Source organism: Giraffa tippelskirchi, chromosome 8, assembly GCF_054371585.1.
Source record: "Giraffa tippelskirchi isolate mGirTip1 chromosome 8, T2T-mGirTip1v1.2.pri, whole genome shotgun sequence".
NCBI lineage: Eukaryota > Metazoa > Chordata > Mammalia > Artiodactyla > Giraffidae > Giraffa > Giraffa tippelskirchi.
Window position 1 is genome coordinate 114,636,966 of NC_137282.1, and position 9,354 is coordinate 114,646,319.

A 9,354-nucleotide genomic window follows, 5' to 3' on the forward strand; every position below is an offset into this window, starting at 1 on the left:
GGCCACGGAAGTTTCCATGAGAATGAAGGATAGCACAAATCCTCTTAATGCCTAAACTCAGACATGGCACTATGCCACATTATATTAGCCAAAATAATATATAAGGCCCACCTAGACTTAAAAGGTGGGGCAATTTACTCCACCTCTTGATGCTTCCATTGCATCGAGTCACATTGCAAAGGGGATGTGGAGGCACAGAGAGGAGCAATTGCAGCCATATTTGCAAACAGTGTACCCTGCTTGGCAGAATGATACTGAGTGAAAACAGTAATTCCTAAAGATTACGTACAAAATGATTTCCTTTTATAGTATTTGAAATTAGACTCTAGGAGCACATATAGATGAAGAACGACTGTATTAAAAAGGAAGTAATAGACCAACAGACATAGGATGCAGTATGATGACCCCCTTAGAAGGCAGAAGGAAGGAGGTGGGATAGAAAGAAAGATAGCGCTAAGTCGTTTCTGACTCTTGCACTCTTGCATCCCATGAACTGTATAGCCTGTCAGGCTCCTCTATCCATGGGATTCTCCAGGCAAGAATACTGAAGTAGGTTGCCATTTCCTTCACCAGGGAAACTTCCCAACCTGGGAATTGAACCCAAGTCTCCCGCATTACAGGCAGATGCTTTACCGACTGAGCTACATGGGAAGGGATAGAGGAATAATGCATTTGGCTTTTGGGGGGGGGGCAAGCTGTGTAGCATGTGGAATCTTAGTTCCCCAACCAGGGATCAAACCCATGCCCCCTGCTTTGGGAGCACACAGTCTTAATCACTGGACGGCCAGGGAAGTCCTGGAATAATGCACTTGGAATGCACATTATGGTCAAGATTGTAGCCGTTATTTTCATTATTAAAAATGACACTTTCCAAAAAGTGAGCCATATGAAAAGCAGATTATGATCAGTCAAGTTGTGCATACATGAGACCAAGAAAGAGAGGAAGTGAGGTGGAGAGAGAGCTGGGCCGGGACAGGCCGCTCAGAGGATCCCACACCTATGGGGAGTCTCTCAGACACAGGCAAAGAGAAAGACAGAGGACCGAGAATCACTTCCGGAACCCTGGCCTGGGTGCCTAGGTGATGGGGCCATCTCTGAGGGTGCAGAAGAGGACAGTTTGGAGAGAACCAAGAGTTACGCTTAGGGAACGTTGAGTTCGAATGCCTGTGAAGATCCGGGAAGCCAGGTCCCCCAGGCTGCTCGTTTTCTGGAACTTGGGAGAACGGTCAGCAGCCTGCACACATCTAAGATGGAGACCGTCCCAGAAAGCCCTGGGTTACATCAGGGTGGAAGGCCTCCCTTCAGCTGAGAGCCACCCCCAGCTGCCTGGCCTTGGCAAAGCCCTCGCCTCACCCAGCCCTTCCTGACAGCTCCTCAGGGCACGTCCACAGCCAGGTTCCCTTCTCAGCAGTCAGGCCTCCACCCTGAAACCTCGGGCCAAGCGAGCAAGCTTGGGGTTGTGGCTGAGGGGGCCCCGGCAGCAGCCTACCCCTCCAACTCCAGTCGGGCCAATGGGACCCTAGAGGGGGCTGGATGTTTGTGCAGATGACATGTTTATGACCCAGCCTCTCCTTACTCATGCTTTTGGCTTCCCCTTGCTGATTTTGGTTGGGTGGATCCCAGTTCTGCTGCTGGATTTGGGAGCCTTGGGGCTGGGGCTGAACAGAGCTTCCTTTAATGATTCCAACCCAGGATGGTTCCAGCCCCTTCCCCCCCGTCCCCCTAGACTTCATAATTTCCCACACCCAACTTTATTACAGAATATTAGCATCTCAGCGCTCGAAAGGGCCTCCAGCATCATTGATCCAGTGCCTCCTTTTCGGGATGAAGAAACTGAGGCCCAGAGGGAGGAAGGGACTTGCCCAAGGTCACCCAAGCTGGTAGGGACAGAAGATTCAGACGTCCAGGCATGTAGCTCAGGGCTCTGAAACCACCCTCCAAACATCAGCTTCCTTGGTTGCTGTTTTGTTTGGGACAGGACAGTTCAGCTTTTTCGAACTTGCCACAGTAACTTTCTCCTCTCCCAGGGAGGCAGCAGACAGTGACGGACTCTCCGCTTTTACAGCTTAATTCCATAGGAAATTGGAAATAGCCTGTCAGAGGTGTCCGGGTGGCCCGGCTGCCCCGCCCCACCTGGCCGCCAGACCGCCCGCTTCTCCCTGCTCCCTGGCTTGGGGGCCGTTTTTGGACGCTCTTCCGAGGGCTCCTGTGGATTCTTTCCCTGCTTCTCCTCCCAGGGCACGATGCTAGCACAGAGCAGCCAGGTCTGGCTGGGGCTCTCAGCTCTGACATTTATCTCCCGCAGTCTCTGATGCTGCACTCCAGCCTGGCTTCAGTGTTGTCTCCTACCCTGAGGTCCCAGGGACATTGGAGGAAGGGGCTCTCGGCCCTCCTTTGGGAAACCAGGGCCACCAGGATCCCCTGAGGGTCCCTGCATTATGCTCCCAGAACTCATCACTTTCCCTGGATTCCTGAGACTGCAGTGGGTGACACTTATGTCCTCCCTTCTCTGGGTGTCCCCTACACTTGGGACATTGTGCCAGCATCTCCGTCCTCCTCAAGATCCGGCCTGGAAGCTTCAGGGGGTCAGTATTGCCGTCGCATAGTCATTAGAGAAGCAAGTCTCCAGCATCGCATACCTGGATTGAACCCCAGAACCACTGCTCTTGTACTCTGTGATTTTGGACAAATTGCTTCACTTTGCTATACCTTGGTTTTCTCATCTATAAAGTGGGGGTGATGATAACAGCACCAAATATATAGGGTTGTTGTGAGGATTACATGGCATAGTACATATAAAGCATTCAATAAACCTTCAAATGTTAATATTCTATTTTAGCATCCTTCTCATCTAGCCCCTTGGGGCTAAGTACCTGTGAACTGACCCTTTAAACAAGTGGCAGAAAATATGACAAAACAAGCAGTCTGTAGCTTCCAGGGTGCTATTGAGTGAAATGAATCTTCACTGAGGTTTATTACGTACAGACACTATGCTTGGGGCTAGCGACACAGTGGTAAGCAAGATGGGCACAGTCCCTGTCCTCCTTGCATTTTCATTCTATGAGGAGGCAGGTGAGTAATGGAGTGCTGCCAGTTTGGTGAGCAGGGGCCATGGTATAGGTGAGCTCAGGCCCAGGGGAGGCTCGCTTCACCCAGATGCAGTGTCAGGGAGAGGAGATAATTCTGCAGATGTGACCTGACAGATGAGCAGGGATGAGTGTGTGTATGTGCATTCACATGCATTTCAGGAATGGGATGCAGTGTTCCGGAAGAAAAGGTGCATTGTGCACGTATACCTGAGGGACCAAGACCCACTGAAAGAACTGAGGAATCCTTAATGTGGCTGAAGTGAGGAATAGGAGGAGAAAGATGCAGCTGGAGGAGTGGAAAAAAGCCAGGTTGTACAGGCGTTCTAGATTTGTCCCAAAGGCACTGGGGAGCCTTTGAAGGGTATACAGTAGGAGGGTGGCAAAGGGAGATATGCCTTTTAGGTTGCCTACTCAGGGTGGTCGATGGACTGAAGTAATCAGTCCCAGAGGCAGGGAGACATGCATTGAGGCCCCTGTAGTGATAAGACATTGGCAGAATGTGAGATGAAGTTGGCTTTAGGATGATATTTTAAGGCTACTCCAAAACTGGCCCAGTGGACATTCCCCATTGTCCCTCTTGCTAAAACTGAGAATCAAAGGAGATCCATGGGCCTGGACTTGTCAAGTATAAGGTACAGTGTGGGGAGGAAATTGTTACGTTTGGGATTGTTAGTGATTAATTTTCTGAACATACCACATGAACTTCTTGCTGGATTCAAGAGCAGCATCTGCTCCTTGAGAGAGGCCCAAGGATTTATGTCAGTTTGCCACAAAAGGATCTTGATACTTGCAGTGGGGGACACACAAATGAATTCCATGCCATTCCTTGCAATCAAATTTCTTCACTGCCTTGCCCCCAAGGGGCTACTGGTTGAAGCACACACACACACCCATCTCAACTGGTTTCTTTTTGACCGTGCTCCAGACATTACATATAAAGAGCAGAGTGCACTTTTCCTTGTTTATTTCAAAAGAAGTCGGTCTTCACTGCTTCTAATACACAATGTCCGCAATACAATTTAAAAATTACAACACCTGAAACATATAATGTTGCATGAACCTCAATCAAAAAAGTTATGAGACATCTAAAAAAGCAGGGTGATTGAAAAACTATAACAAAGAGAAAATGTAATCAACAGAAACAGACCCACAAAGGATAGTTATTGAAATTGCAGATAAGGACTTCAGAACAACTATTTCAAGTACATTTAAAATTTTAGAGGTAAAAAGGTGATGAGATCGGGTATTTCTGCAGAGAATTATAAACTCTCAAAAATAGCAAAGTGTAAATTCTGGAAATAAAATATGTGAAATTAAAAATAGATTGGATAAAATTAACAGTAGATTAGTCAGAACAAAAGACCACAAAACTTGAATACAAGTAAATTGAAGTTATTCAAAGTGAGGTACAAAGAGAAAAAGAATTGGTAAAAATAAAACATCAGTAATAACAATGTCTAATAAAGTGAAATAATATAAAGTAGTCTAAAATATGTATAATTCAAGTCCCAGAAGGAGAGGAAAGAGAAAATGTGGCCTAAGAAATATTTGATATAATCAAAATTTTCCAAATTTGATTTTTTTAAAATCAACCCACAGACCCAAGAAGCCCAATAAGCATATGAAAGATTTTTTTAAAATGTTATAGTAAAATTCCTGAAAAACAAAAGATAAAATCTTAAAAAGAGTTAGAGGAAAAGAAGTGTACTATAGCAATGAGGATAAGAATAATAATTGATTTGCCATCAGAAATAATGCAAGTAACAAGCAATTTTTGAAATATTTTCAGAGTACTGAGGTGAAAAAAACTATCAATCTACAATTCTATATCCAGAGAACATATCCTTCAAAACTAAAGGCAAAATAATAACATGTTCAGATAACAGAAAGTGAGAGAATGTGTAGCTCACAGATACAACTAAAAAAATTAATTGCTAAAGAAAGTCTCTGGGCTGAAGAGAAATGGTATTAGATTGCAAGTTGGATGGAAATGGAAATGTAGGAATGGAAAGTATCAGGAAAAACAAGTATGAAAGTCTATTTTTGGTTTTTCTTACAACTGACAGTGTACGTAAAATAATGTGTGGTGGGGTTTCTAATATATAATAGAAATAAAATATATGAAAATAATAGTAAAGAAGAGTAATGGAAGTCTACTTCGTAAGGTTTTTTATTTTAAACATAGAGTTTTATATTGTTAATTGAAGCTGAATTGTGATAAACTAAAATGCACCTTTCATTCTCTAGAGCAAACTAACAAAAAAGTAAAAGTGCATAGATAAAAACCCAATAGGGGATATTTAAAGGAATAATAAAAATTTCTTGATTGAGTTTTTAAAAGGCAGAAAAGGAAAACCAAAGGAACAAAAACCTGATGAGATAAATAGAAAACAAATAGCAGAATGTTATGTTTAAGCCCAACGACACTACGGCCACATCAAATGTAAACGAGACAGCCACTCCAATTACAAGACTTTGATTTTGGTCTAGATGGAGTGACAGGACTGTCTTTACTTTCCCACTGAAATAAACAGCATATGAAAACTATTTTCAGGACAGTGAACATCAGAAACAGAGAACAGTGATTCCTGAAAGTTGGAAAAATATACAAAATAAACCCTACAATTGCCCTGCTTGTGCTTTGAGAGAGAGTTTCTAGATTGCAATGGAGGAAGGAGGAGCCAGAAGATTCCCTGAGTTGGAGACAGAGCTAAGAGCAAAGGTTCCTAGAATTTGATAAAACTAAGTATTAAGAGATATTACACAGAAAGAGAATTCTGGAGACCCAAAGAGGGTTCGCATGTCTTTAATAGAGAACTGACAAGCATATGTGTATAAGAAAGCTACTTAAGGCCAGAGAAGGAACTCCTCAAAGGGATCAGAGGGAACACTACATGGAGCTCAAAAGAGCTACTAACAGTGACTGTTCTCACCCGCAAGATCGAAAAACCTCGCAATTCAAGGTGTAAAATACTCTAACTGCTGCTGCTGCTAAGTCGCTTCAGTCGTGTCCGACTCTGTGCGACCCCATAGACGGCCCCCTACCAGGTTCCTCCGTCCATGGGATTTTCCAGGCAAGAGTACTGGAGTGGGTTGCCATTGCCTTCTCCGAAAACACGCTAAAGGTTATTACTTTTGTGGGAGGCAGGGGATAATTAGCCCTAAAAGAAATACTCCTCGCATCCCATCTAATAAATCATTAAAACAAGACCTAAAACTGTCGAACTGTTTCTAAGTAACTAAACTGTATCTCAGGGGGAAAAAAAGAATATTTACAGAAATATAAAAACATAAAACAATCAACAAGGTCAAATTCACAATGTTTGGTATCCAATAAAAAAGATTACCAGGCATTCAAAGAAGAGGAAATAGAACTCATAAAACATAATGAAGAAAAAACTTAATCAAAACTGACCGTGCAGACACAGATGCATGGAACAATTTTATGGACTCTGAGGGAGAAGGTGAGGGTGGGTCGTTCTGGGAGAATGGCATTGAGACATGTGTATTGTCATATGTGAAACAGAGCACCATTCCATGTTCGATGCATGTGACAAGGGCTCGGGGCCGGGGCAGTGGGATGATCCAGAGGGATGGGAGGGGGAGGGAGGTGGGTGGGGGGTTCGGGAAGGGGAACACATGTAAACCCATGGCTGATTCTTGTCAATGTATGGCAAAAACTATTACAATATTGTAAAGTAATTAGCCCCCAAGTAAAATAAATAAATTTATAAAAAAAAAAAAAAAAAAAAAAAAAAAAACTGACCGTGAACTGACACAACTGTCAGAATAAGCAGTCAAGGACATTAAATTGGTTATTATAATTGTATTCCAAATACTCAAAATTTTAGATAAATTCATTCAAGACATAAAAATCAGGAAAAACTTACAGAGATAAAAACTGCAATGCTTGAGATGAAAAAATACACTGAATGAGGTTATTAGATATTACAGAAGAAAGTATGACTGTATTTGAAGACAGTGATAGAAACTATGCAAAATGAGACAAGGAGAGAAAAAAAATAAGTTAAAAGATTAAAGGAGCATCAGGGAGCTGTGAGACAATTTCGACTGGTATAATATACACGTAATCGGAGTTCCTGAAGGAGGAACAGGGACAGAAAAAATATTTGAAGATGTAATGGCCTCAAACTTTCCAAATTCAATGAGAACATTAAAACTAAAGATCTGAGAAACACAACAACCCTCCAGTTCAACAAACCCAAAGGAAAATACACCAGGTCATATCAGAATCAAACTGCTCAAAACTGGAGTAAGCAGAATATCTTAAGTAATGCTGGCGGAGGGGTGGGGTGGGAGACAACCTACATGCAGAGGCTCAAAGATAAAAATGACAGATTTGTTTCTGAAAAAAATACAAGCAAAAGACAATAGAGTGATATCTTAACATACCCAAAAGAAAAACACCCAGTAATTCAGTGTTCTTGCCTGGAGAGTCCTGTGGACAGAGGAGCCTGGTGGACTGCTGTCCATGGGGTTGCATAGAGTCGGACACGACTGAAGCGACTTAGCAGCAGCAGCAGCAATCTAAAATCGTAAATCATATTGCCAGAACACATCTTCAAAAATAAAAATAAAATAAAGGCTTTTTCAGACATGCAAAAGCTGAAATAATTCATAATCAGTAAACTACAGAGCAAGAAATGTTTAAGGAATTACTCCTTCAAGCAGAAAGGAAATGATACTAATTGCAATCTGGATCTACGCAAAGGAATGAGAAACATTATAGAATTATAAAAGATTTCTTTATGTGACAATTTAGTCTTTAAACAAGCATAATGACATAGAGTATGATTTATAACTTAATATAGGTAAAACCTGTAACAATAGCATAAAGATTGTAAAGGAATAAATGAAAGTATTCTATTTTAAGTTTCTCATACTGTATAAAGTGACAAGATATCACTTAGGGGTAGATTGTGACAAGTTAAAGATGCATCCTATAAACTCTAAAACAACCACTAAAATTACAAAAGAGCATAGCTAATAATACAATAATAAGATTAAATAGAATCATAAAAATACTCAATCCAAAAGAAGGCAGAAAAATCAGGGAAAAAAACAAAGAAGAGATGAAGAAAAGTGGAAAATAAATATCAAGATGATAGATTTAAACCTAATCATATAATTACATTAAATGTAAATGTTCTAAACACCCCTGATTAATGGGCAGAGATTTTCATATTGGATTAAAAAAGAAAAAGAAAGAAACAAGACTCAACTCTATCTTGCCTATTGTGTGTGCTGTGCTTAGTCACTCAGTCGTGTCCAACTCTTTTGGACCCCATGGACTGTAGCCCACCAGGCTCCTCTGTCCATGGGGATTCTTCAGGCAAGAATACTGGAGCGGGTTGCCATGCCCTCCTCCAGGGGATCTTCCCAACCCAGGGATCAAACCCAGGTCTCCCGCATTGCAGGCAGATTCTTTACCAGCTGAGCCACCAGGGAAGCCCATCTTGCCTACAGGAAATGTATTTTATATATAAAGATAAAAATAAACTGAAAGTAAAGTGATGAAGAAAGAGAAACCATGAAAAAAGAGATGACAAAGAGTTATGTCTAAACAAATGAAAAAAAAGTTGGAATGGCTATATAAATATCAGACAAAGAAGATTTCAGAGCAAAGAACATTACAAGGGGTAAAGAAACTCATTTTATCATGATAAAGAGATCCTTTCATCAAGACATAACTCTAAATGTTTACCTAACTAACAACAGAGCTTCAATACACATGAAGAAAAACTGACAGAATGAACTACAAGCAGAAACAGACAAATCCATCACTATAATAAAATATTTCAATGTCCTTCTCTCAAGAATTGGTAGAATCTGTAGACAGAAAATCAGTAAGGATATAGAAGGTTTGAATAACAGTATTAACCAACTTGACCTAATTGGCATTTATACAGCACTCCACCCAACAATGCAGAATACACATTCTTTTCAAGTGCACAAGGAACATTTACCAAGAAAGACCATATTTTGGGCCATAAAACAAGTCTAAATAAACTTTAAAGGATTCTTGTTATACAAAGTATGTTCTTCAACCACAAGGAAATCAAATTATAAATTAATAACTGAAAGATCTCTGGAAAATCCACAAATATTTAAAACTAAACAACACACTTCTAAATAACTGAGGGGACAAAGGAAAAATCAGAAGGGGAATTTAAAGGTATTTCACACTGTATAAAACTGAAAAGACACCATGTCAAAATTTGTGAGCTGCTACTTTGGCCACCTG

The 9,354-nt window shown here is 41.2% G+C and overlaps 1 non-coding gene across 1 annotated transcript; it reads right to left on the reverse strand.

The window, feature by feature from the left end:
• Window positions 1-579: 579 nt before the first annotated feature.
• Window positions 580-651, reverse strand: TRNAY-GUA (transfer RNA tyrosine (anticodon GUA)). Its single transcript has one exon. It is a non-coding gene; the product is annotated as a tRNA-Tyr (tRNA).
• Window positions 652-9,354: the final 8,703 nt, after the last annotated feature.